This window comes from Macaca mulatta, chromosome 1 (genome assembly GCF_049350105.2).
Source record: "Macaca mulatta isolate MMU2019108-1 chromosome 1, T2T-MMU8v2.0, whole genome shotgun sequence".
Classification (NCBI taxonomy): domain Eukaryota; kingdom Metazoa; phylum Chordata; class Mammalia; order Primates; family Cercopithecidae; genus Macaca; species Macaca mulatta.
Window position 1 is genome coordinate 216190764 of NC_133406.1, and position 10609 is coordinate 216201372.

Genomic DNA, 10609 nt, shown 5'->3' on the forward strand with positions numbered 1-10609 from the left:
ATTTTACTATGAGGTAATATAGAACACAATAACAGAAAATACTTAATATATTCTCTCTTACATGCTTATATTCCAATACTATGCATACCAATTTGCCCAAAAACACTAATAAATGCTTACTGAATTAATGAATTATCTCCTATACATAATGGTTTGTGGTAGGGGGTAGATACAAAAGATGAAGAAAATAGTCCCTTTGTCTTTGGAAGAACATAATTTTTTAATTTAAAATATAAAAAGAAGAAAAAAGAAAATAATCCCTTATCCCTGATCTCCTGGAATTTACATTCTAACCTGGAACAAAAATGTAATCAAAGGTGATTCAGATGAGTGGCAGAATACGAAAATGCACTAACTGCCCCAAACAGTAGGCAAGAGTAGTTCTGCTAACGGAACGACAAGGTCAGAGAAGGATTCAGAACAGATTTCAACTTAGGCTTGGAGAACATTTAGGTTTATGAACTGACCCCTAAAATCCCGAAATATGTTAAGCTAAACTTTTTACAGAATTAGTTGTATTCCAAAGTATTTATAGTAAGATACACCATAGATGTGTGTATACAGTTCTTCTCTTCAGAAGCATAGCAGTTCGTAAGGGCTTGAGTGTTTAGGCATGCTTGCAAAGGGCTCTAAGGAGGAGCACAGGAGTTGGAAACAATTATTGTAAGAATGCTTTAAGGGACTTTTCAAAGTCCTTATTTGAGAAGGACATGTGCTGTGACCAGAAACAAATTTACTCCATCATTCCATTCTACTACAATCTCTCTAACCAGCCAATCAGAAGAAATCCTATTACCATTTAGCCACACTGAGATCTGCTTTAATGGTTAAAAATGGAATAAACCAAGAAAATACTAAGTAAAACAGATGTTTCTTACAATTTACAAAGATGAGTCCAGCCTCACAGTAAAAATATGTGACAAAATCTCAAGGATAAAACCAACTCAAAAAACAAAAAAAGAAGAATTGGTGTGAGGAAAATGACAAGGTCAAGAAATTAAAGAAGCTAATTTATTTATAACCTCCTCTCAAAGGGAGGCATAAGTAGCTATGCTTCATATACAAAGCCACTTTTTAAAAATTTGTGTGCTTGTTTTACAGAAAGATTCCTTATAATTTTTTTATTCTTCTTTTAAAGAGGCAAAGGCAGGCAGACTATAGGACGAATCAGTTTGGTAAGTGAGCCAAAAGTAAGGAGGGAAAAAACAGATCCGAAAGCACTGGCTGATCTCATTAGCTTTGCTTAAGAAACTTTATAGATGTGACTTCACTCCTGGATTACACGTCTATATTTAGTTTATACCTAATATGGATAAAGTCTTGAACCAACAGCCATTTCCTCTCTCCACAAAAAGAAACTTCCTTGCCTTTTTTTTTTTTTTTCCTATCAACAATGCAAAGTATAGACTCCTCTGAAGGGGGAGGAGGGGAGAAAGGGAGGGGGCAGAAAGAAAAGCACTCAGAAAAATAATCAACAAATTAGTATATGATTTTTATTAAACTTGAATCATTTAGACATTTCTCAATTGGAAAACAATCCTAAAATCAAAATATGTGAGGCCAAGCACAGTGGCTCATGCCTGTAATGGGAGGCCAAAGTGGGAGGATAACTTGAGCCCAGGAGTTCAAGACCATCTTAGGTGACACAGTGAGACCTCATCTCCACAAAAAATTAATTTTAAAAAAATTAGCTGGGCATGGTGGCACTGAAAGTCCTAGCTACTACTCAGGGGCCTAAAGGAGATGGATCACTTGAGTCCAGGAGGTCAAGGTGGCAGTAACCTGTGATGGCACCACTGCACTCCATCCTGGGCAACGGTGAAACCCTCTCCCAAAAAAAAAATAATAATAAAAACTTTTTAAAAATGACATTCGAGTCAGGTTCCTTAACGAGTTTATAAATAAACCCTCTAAAGTACTTTATAAAATACTAATTAACCAGGCCCCCAAAATGCAAAGAGGTGAGGTAATGGAAATTTTAGTTTCCTTTCAAATTTTACCAAGAGAACTGAAAGCAACCAAACTCATCTAATGAACCATCTAGGCTCACTAGTTGTTAGTATGTTTTAGAAATATCCTAAAATATACTCTGAACTTTTTTTTCAGGGTGACTGAAAACAGAACATAAGAAACTCTGTTCGGAAAACATTCAAGTTTCAAATAAATAGAGAAAAAGAACATAAAGTTCTTGATTCAAGTTCTGAAATCCTAAAGACGTTAGTACAAATCCCAGTACTGCTATTTACTGGCCCTGCAACCATACTCAAACAATGCTCTCTCTAATTCTCATGTGCTAAACAGTACTGATAGCACCTATTTCAAAGTTTATATGAGGATTAAATTAGCTAACACACATAAAAGGCTGGCACACTGTGCCTGGCCCTATAGTAAGCACCCAATGCTATCTATTATCTCATGACCATTATTCTGGCTTTAATAGGGAAACAAAAACTTATTGATCATTTATTATGTATCTGTTTATTCTGTATAGTGATAAATTAAGTAGCTTCAGAAAAGTTATAATATTATTATAAAATGAAGATTTTAAGGTCACTTCATGATTCTTACATTATATTTTTTTGTTTGTTTTCTTTTGTTTTGACACAGGGTCTCACTCTGCCACCCAGGCTGGAGTGGAGTGGTGCAATCACAGTGGCTCAGTACAGCCTCAATCTTCCAGGCTCAGGCAATCCTCCTGCTTCAGCCCCCCAGTAGCTGAGACCACAGGCATGTACCACCATGCCCAGCTATTTTTGCTTTAATTATCATTTGTAGAGATTATATCTACGAATTACAGACATGCTAAAGTCTTTTTTTTTTTTTTTGAGATGGAGTCTCACTCTGTCGCCCAGGCTGGAGTGCAGTGGCACGATCTCGGCTCACTGCAACCTCCGCCTCCCTGGTTCAAGTGATTCTTCTGCTTTAGCCTCCCGAGTAGCTGGGACTACAGGCACATGCCACCATGCCTGCTAATTTTTGTATTATCAGTAGAGACGGGGTTTCACCATCTTGGCCAGGCTGGTCTCAAACTCCTGACCACCTGCCTCAGTCTCCCAAAGTGCTGGGATTACAGGCGTGAGCCACCGCGCCCAGCTGACGTGCTAATGTTTTAAGCTTTATTATCCCATTGTGGTATAAGGTGAAAAATTCTAAAAACAACAATAATCTTAGAGTCTAGAAAAATTAGGAGACTTCATTTTTACTCCTTAAAAATTACTAAATATAAAACCTGTAGATCTACACTATCTCAACTTCTTTCAGACAAATTAAATAAAAAGAGCTTAATCTCTTCCTCTCTAGATGTGTTAAAAATATGAGCACATCTACATTTCCTTTAAAGAAAGCATTAAAGGCTAGTTAATATATGACCTGTTCAATTGTAAAGATAAATACCATAACAATCAATAAATAGTGAAATGTGGTAGCACAGGAAGCCAAAATCCATAATTCAAAAGTACTTTTACTTTGGGAGGCCACTGCAAGGGGATTACGTGAGCTTAGGACTTTGGGACCAGCCTGGGCAACATGGCAAGATCTCCATATCTTAAAAAAATAAATTTTGGCTGGGCACAGTGGCTCATGCCTGTAATCCCAACACTTTGGGAGGCCAAGGAGGGTGGATCACCTCATGTCGGGAGTTTGAGACCAGGATGACCAACATGGAGAAACCCCGTCTCTACTAAAAATACAAAAATTAGCCGAGCATGGTGGCGCATGCCTGTAACCCCAGCTACTCAGGAGCTGAGGCAGGAGAATTGCTTGAACCCGGGAGGCAGAGGTTGCAGTTAGCCAAGATCATGCCACTGCACTCCAGCCTGGGCAACAGAGCACAACTCCATGCCACAAAAAAACTATATATATATAGTTTTTTAAATTAAATTTAATTAAAAATTTTTTAATTAAAATAATATATAATTTTAATTTTAAAAAATTTAATTAAGAGGAACCAATAAGATCCTATGTCATACATTATTCCTCTTCTTTTATGCTTTCACATTAAAAAAAAAAGAGAGAGAGAAAAAAAGAGAAACATTCTCACTAGTAATGGACTCTCAGCTTTAGCTACAAGTCCAGAAAGAGCTGCTGAGGCCAATGGACTAAGATAGCAGAGTCCAATCTGACTGTCCTTTAGTTACCTAGTAAGTGTCAACAGGATCAGGGTTCACTAAAGTTAATTCAGGAGCAAATTCAAGCTTAACCTTGAACTTTTTTTGTACTAACCCTGCTCTTTTGATAAAGAATGAAAAGTTCCCACCTAGTTGTAGCAGCAGTCTGGCAGATGCTTCTAATCCAGGAGGTTGAAACCATATACGGTATATTGGAATATATAAACTAACCATAGGCCAAGCCAACATGGTCTTAATTCTGCATTCCTAAAGGCAAAATAGTAAGCAAACAAGGCTTACTATGAGTCAGACTCTAAGGGCTTTTCTTATATTAACTATTAGAATCTTTACAAAAGCCCAAGAAGATTATCCCAGTGGGGACACCAAGGCAACTAGCGAAGGGTAGAACTAGGATTCAAACACAGGCCACATGGCTTGGGAGTCCACACTCTTAGCCACTACATCAAGCTTGTCCAACCTGAGGTCCGTGGGCCACATGTGGCCCAGGACAACATTGAATGAAGCCCAACACAAATCCATAAACTTTCTTAAAACATTATAAAGTCTTTTTGCTTTTTTTTTTTTTTTTTTTTTTTTTTTGCTCATCAGCTATTGTTAGTGTATTTTTTTCTGTGGCCCAAGACAATTCTTCTTCCAATGTGGCCCAGGGAAGCCAAAAGATTGGACATTGCATACTGTAACAGCATTAACACTAAAGATCCAGTCTTCCATTATGATGACTCAATTGCCTACTTGAAGTATTAATTCTAATGATCTTCAACTCCAAAAGAAACTACTTCAGCACCTAGATAGAAATACTGGCTGGGCGTGGTGGCTCACACCTATAATCCAGCACTTTGGGAGGGCAAGGTGGGTGGATCACTTGACACCAGGAGTTCTAGACCAGCCTGGACAACATAGCGAAACTCTGTCTCTACTGAAAATACAAAAAAATTAGCCAGTTGCAGTGGCCCATGTCTGTAGTCCCAGCTACTAGGGAAGCTGAGGCACGAGAATCACGAGCCCAGGAGACAGAGGTTGCAGTGAGCTGAGATTGTGCCACTGCACTCCAGCCTGGGTGACACAGTGAGACTCCATTTCAAAAAAAAGAAAAAGAAAAAGAAAAAACCAGTCTGCGCAACATAGCAAGACCTCGTCTCTAAAAAAAAGAAAAAAAGGCGCAATGGCTCATGCCTATAATCCTAGCACTCTGGGAGGCCGAGACAGGCGGATCATTTGAGGTCAGGATTTCAAAACCAGCCTGGCCAACATGGTGAAACCCTGTCTCTATTAAAAATATAGGCTGGGCGTGGTGGGTCACACCTGTAATCCCAGCACTTTGGGAGGCCGACGCGGGTGGAACAGAAGGTCAAGAGATCGAGATCATCCTGGCCAACATGGTGTAACCCTGTCTCCACTAAAAATACAAAAATTAGCTGGGTGTGGTGGCGCGCCTATAGTCCCAACTACTCGGGAAGCTGAGGCAGGAGAATAGCTTGAACCCGGGAGGTGGAGGCTTCAGTGAGCCAAGATCGCACCCGTGCACTCCATCCTGGCAACACAGCAAGACTCCATCTCAAAAGAAAAAAAAAATTGTTTTAAATTAAAGACAAATATTGGGAGCGCCTTTGTTCCTTCCCGCCTGCCCGCGCAGGTGGCCAGCGGCTGGGACCCAGACCGGGCCGCTGCCCAGGTGCGGCAGGTAGGCTCGGTGGCCAGGCAGCTCCGGTTGGGGCGGCTTACCGGGGCTGGCGGGGTCGCCCTCCCCGAGGAGCTCTGGCTCCTCAGTGGCGGGACCGGCCCGGGCCAACGCCGCGCCCACCAATTCGGTTGCCGGCCGGGGGCCCCAGGCTTGTGGCCACCCGCCTCTGTCTGGAGGGCTGAATTGAGTCGAAAGCCCGCGTTGGGCTGGAAGGAGGAAACCACCAGCCTGGGAACGCTTTCGGCGAGCTACTGGCAGGGGAAATGGGGACAGGGAAGTGGGCAGGCGGGGAGACTGGAGCCGCAGATCTCCCTGGCGGGGAGGTCGTGGCCTGTTTCCTTTGACTCTGCCTAATTTCATTGTGAATCCTGATGTGACAGAGGCAATTGCTTGCTTGGATACCATATAGGTCCAGATTCCAGCTTGCACTGGAATATTTACTGACTCTCTGATAGAAGATCTACACCTGAAACATCTGTGAAGTCTTTCTAGCATCCTGTCCATGGCCTACTACACAGTTTACTTCTATTGTGTCATTTTATGAGCTGACTTGGAATATATCTTCAGATTTTCCCTGCCTTTACACATGAAAACGGTTTTGATACAGCTTTTAGATTAGAGAATGACAGCTTTTCCAGGCCATGGTGTCTGTGTCTGACTCCTTGCCTTTCATTTTACCCAATACTAGCTTAAAACATCCTCCCTGACTCTGGTACTTTTTTGCCTCCTCTCCTTCCTTCCTCCCCACCTCTTTTTCCCCCGATCCTGCAACTTTGGATCTCTGTCCTTGGAGTCCCTGCATCTTTTTTGTGGATGAAAGACTACACCCAAAGGACCCAGACTGATGAGGTCACTTCTGCCCAGTCTCGTACTACTGAGACCAAGAAGAAGAAGGAGGGAAAACTGAAATGGAAGGTTTGAAAAAGAGTATATTAGTAAAGGAAGTAAGAACAGTGCTAACAAAATGCAGCAAAACAGAAATGACTGCAAACTTCTGGCAGTGAAGCAAATTCTCATCCATCTTGGGTTGCTTCTCTTGACCCTGCCTACCTGCTCCCCTGCCCTCTCTTCCTGATGAGAACTACAGGAAAACCTGTGCCCATGCCAGGGAGAAAGGGCAGGTGAGGAACACAGGGATGGGCTGGGACTGACAAGCTACTCTAAGCTGCTACAGGGTCTGGAGTCTGTTGACATTACATGGTTAACTCAGTTAAAAAAAATTATATATATACATTAAAAAATCAGCTGGGCATGATGGTGGGCACCTGTAATCCCAGCTACTTGGGAGGCTGAGGCAGGAGAACTGCTTGAACTCAGAAGGTGGAGGCTGCAGTGAGCCAAGATGGCGTCACTGCACTCCAGCCTAGGTGACAGAGCGAGACTCCGTCTCAAAAAAAAAAAAAAAAAGAAAAAAGAAAAAGAAGGAAAGAAAAATACAAATGACACTTCAAGTCAACAATCATCCCTGGCTCTGATTTTGGGATCTATGATCTCAAATATGTCAAAATATATTAAGAACTTGTTACATGCAATACTGAGGCAACGGTATAATCTAACACAGGGGTTCCTGCTGAGTCATCAGGACAATAGCTGCTCCCAACACTCTTAATCATAATGGCTATCAAGCCACATTCTCAGGGTCAAAACAGAGTTGCAGACTCTCCCTTAAATCTTTTTTACTTTGCAAGGAAAAACAAGTAAATCTGTTTATTTCAATCTAAAATATGAACTGAGCCCAGTCATTTGCATCACCCTCTCGGCCTATTTCTCTGGCTTCTTGCTAGGCATTTGCTTTTTCCCAATTATGTGATCTTTTATTTCTTCTTTTCCTCCCAACCTCCTCTGAAATCAAGGCTGTGCACGGAAAAAATAAAAGCTTCTATATATTCCTTCAGCAAACATTTTATTGAGTAACAATCAAATGAGTTAATATTTAATAGATGTAATGTAGTTAACACAGTGCCTGGCACATAGAAAGCACTCCATAAGTGTATATATTAGTTCAATTAAATATGAAATACTTTTCCACGCATTTAAGAAATCCAACAGAAAACAAAGTCAATGGGAACAATATCTATTCTAAATATAGGAAAACCAGGTCTTCCTAGAAGTGAAAAGGCCTCCCAGTGAGTTACAATAACTCCAGCGGAAAATATTATCCCATCTAAGATAATGGTGTATAGTGCGCCTTCCTTATAGCTCATTCATTACTGACACCTGAGGGTACATTTTCTTGCTTCCCAGAGCTTACAGCAGTTCCTAGTAGGCACTTAGTAAAGACATGTTTAATGAAAGATTTTTAAAATTTGTAGTCTCTCTATTTACCAAAAAACAAACAACAACAACAACAAAAACCTGCAGTGAGAGACAGTTAAAACACAAAGTAAATAAAAAGGAATTTAAGGTTTTAGTGGTGAGTCTCAAATTTGCTTGAGAGATTATTTTTAATAAAAGACAAAAAAATTCAATTTTGGCAGAAATCCAGATGTCCTAGAATGAGAGCCTTCTTACCACCACATTTAAAGGGATATCTGCCAGTAATAAAAGAAGAAAGCAACAATACAAAATCTGTGAAATGCCAGAAGATACCAGAGTATGAATTTTTTTTTTCCCCTTGAGATAGGGTCTTGCCCTGTTGCCCAGGGTGGAGTACAGTAGCGCCATCTTGGCTCACTGCAACCTTTGCCTCCCAGGCTCAAGCAATCCTCCCACCTCAGCCTCCCAAGTAGCTGGAACCATAGGTGTGTGCCTCAATACACAGCTAATTTTTGCATTTTTTATGGAGACAGGGTTTCTCCATGTTGTCCAGGCTGGTCTCGAACTCCTGGGCTCAAGCAATCCACCTGCCTCGCCTCCCAAAGTGCTAGGATTACAAGTGTGAGCCACTACACCTGGCTGAAAAAATTTTTAATACATCAAATTAAATGTTTAAGGGCAGATGTTATTCAGGCTTGAACTTCATTTTATTTATGGGGAAGACCACTGTTAGTTCCAGCTTTAGAGAAAAAATACACAATATGTTTATCTTATGGAGAGTTTCTCTTGCAAAGCCTAACTGTGTACATGCTTCAGGAGAAAATTCTTAATACACAGCTTTTGACTTAGAAGATATTCTAACAGCTGGGTGCTATGGCTTACACCTGCAATCCCAGCACTTTGGGAGACTGAGGTGGGCGGATCACCTGAGGTCAGGAGTTCAGGACCAGCCTGGCCAACATGGTGAAACCCCATCTCTAGTTAAAAAAAGAAAAAAGAAAAAGACAAAAACTAGGCAGGCGTCATGTCACATGCTGGAATTACAATTTCAGCTACTTGGGAGGCTGAGACAGAACTGCTTGAACCTGGGAGGAGGAGGTTGCAGTGAGCCAAGAAGGTGCCACTGCACTCCAGCCTGGTCAACAAAGCAAGACTCCGTCTCCAGGGGAAAAAAAAAGAAAAAAAAAAAAGCTTATATAATGTAAGCCGTACTGCCCCATACTTAAAAGTCTAGAGTAAAAGGTTCTACCACTATGAACTGGAATCTTTTCAAACGAAGTACCGTCACACCAGAAAAAGTGAGTGGAAGGCTTCTGACAAATACTGACTTAACAACTAATAAGGTAACACTTTCCCCTCCAAATCTATACCAAATCATCTGTGTTTAGTGACATAACCAAATTTGGTGGAATGCTATAGCCGGCAATTTCAACCAGTCCATGCTTTGCTTTCCACCAACTACCCACCAAATAGTGCTGCTAAGCAGATGATCTTTTTCCAAAGCACAGCACTTATAAATAATATTTTTAGCCAACTATAATTTACTAGCAGTAGGTTAAGGTCTATCAACTATACTTAAGGTATTTACTCATTCAATAAGATTTACTGAATGCCTATTATGAGGCAGACAATCTACTAAATATTGTGGTGGATGCAAAGATGAGTAAGACAAGGAATCTGTCCTCCTGGAGCTTAGTTTATTATAGCAAAGATAAGACATACATGCAAAACTATCAACAAAATAGGTAACAGAAGAGTCACATAAGAGGCATGAAATATGAATCTTGAAAGATTAACAAAGGGAGACACATTTAAATGGAGATTTACAGGATTATAGAGAGTTTAAACAATTGGGAATGGAAGAGATGGGAAAGGTTGCTTCAGGGAAACAAGATAGCTCACATAGAAACAAAGAGTTCGATTTAGCTGGACTGTGAGACCCGGGAGAAGTAGGAGATAAATTTGTTCAATTAGTTGGAGCTAGACTATGAAAGCCATAGACTTGAATGCCAGACTATAGATTTGAACTTCTTTTTTTTTTTTTTTTTTTTTTTTTGAGACAGAGTTTTGCTCTGTTGCCCAGGTTGGAGAGCAGTGGCACGATTTCAATTCACTGTAACCTCCGACTCCCAGGTTCAGGCGATTCTCCTGCCTCAGTCTCCCAAGTAGCTGGGACTACAAGCATGCGTCACAACGCCCGGCTAATTTTTGTATTTTTAGTAGAGACGGGGTTTCTCCATATTAGTCAGGCTGGTCTCGAACTCCTGACTTCAGGTGATCTGCCCGCCACAGCCTCCCAAAGTGCTGGGATTACAGGAGTGAGCCAGCATGCCCGGCCAATTCTTTCTTTAGTAGAGAGCAACAAAATGGTTTTTGCACTTGCAGAGTGTGGGAGTAAGGAAACGGAGGAACCGTCTTAGCTGGTTTTTCAAAAAACATAGTGTTGGACAGTCTGGCCTATACAAAGATGAAGAACAAAATCTCTTCCTCACAGAGTTTACTTGGCCTCAAGTAAAGAAGTAGGGGAGAAGGCTGTATGAAAATT

At 41.0% G+C, this 10609-nt stretch overlaps 1 protein-coding gene across 3 annotated transcripts in view; it reads right to left on the reverse strand.

Moving 5' to 3' along the window:
- The window catches only part of CLIC4 (chloride intracellular channel 4), a 98403-nt gene that overhangs the window by 70353 nt on the left and 17441 nt on the right, over positions 1 to 10609 (reverse strand).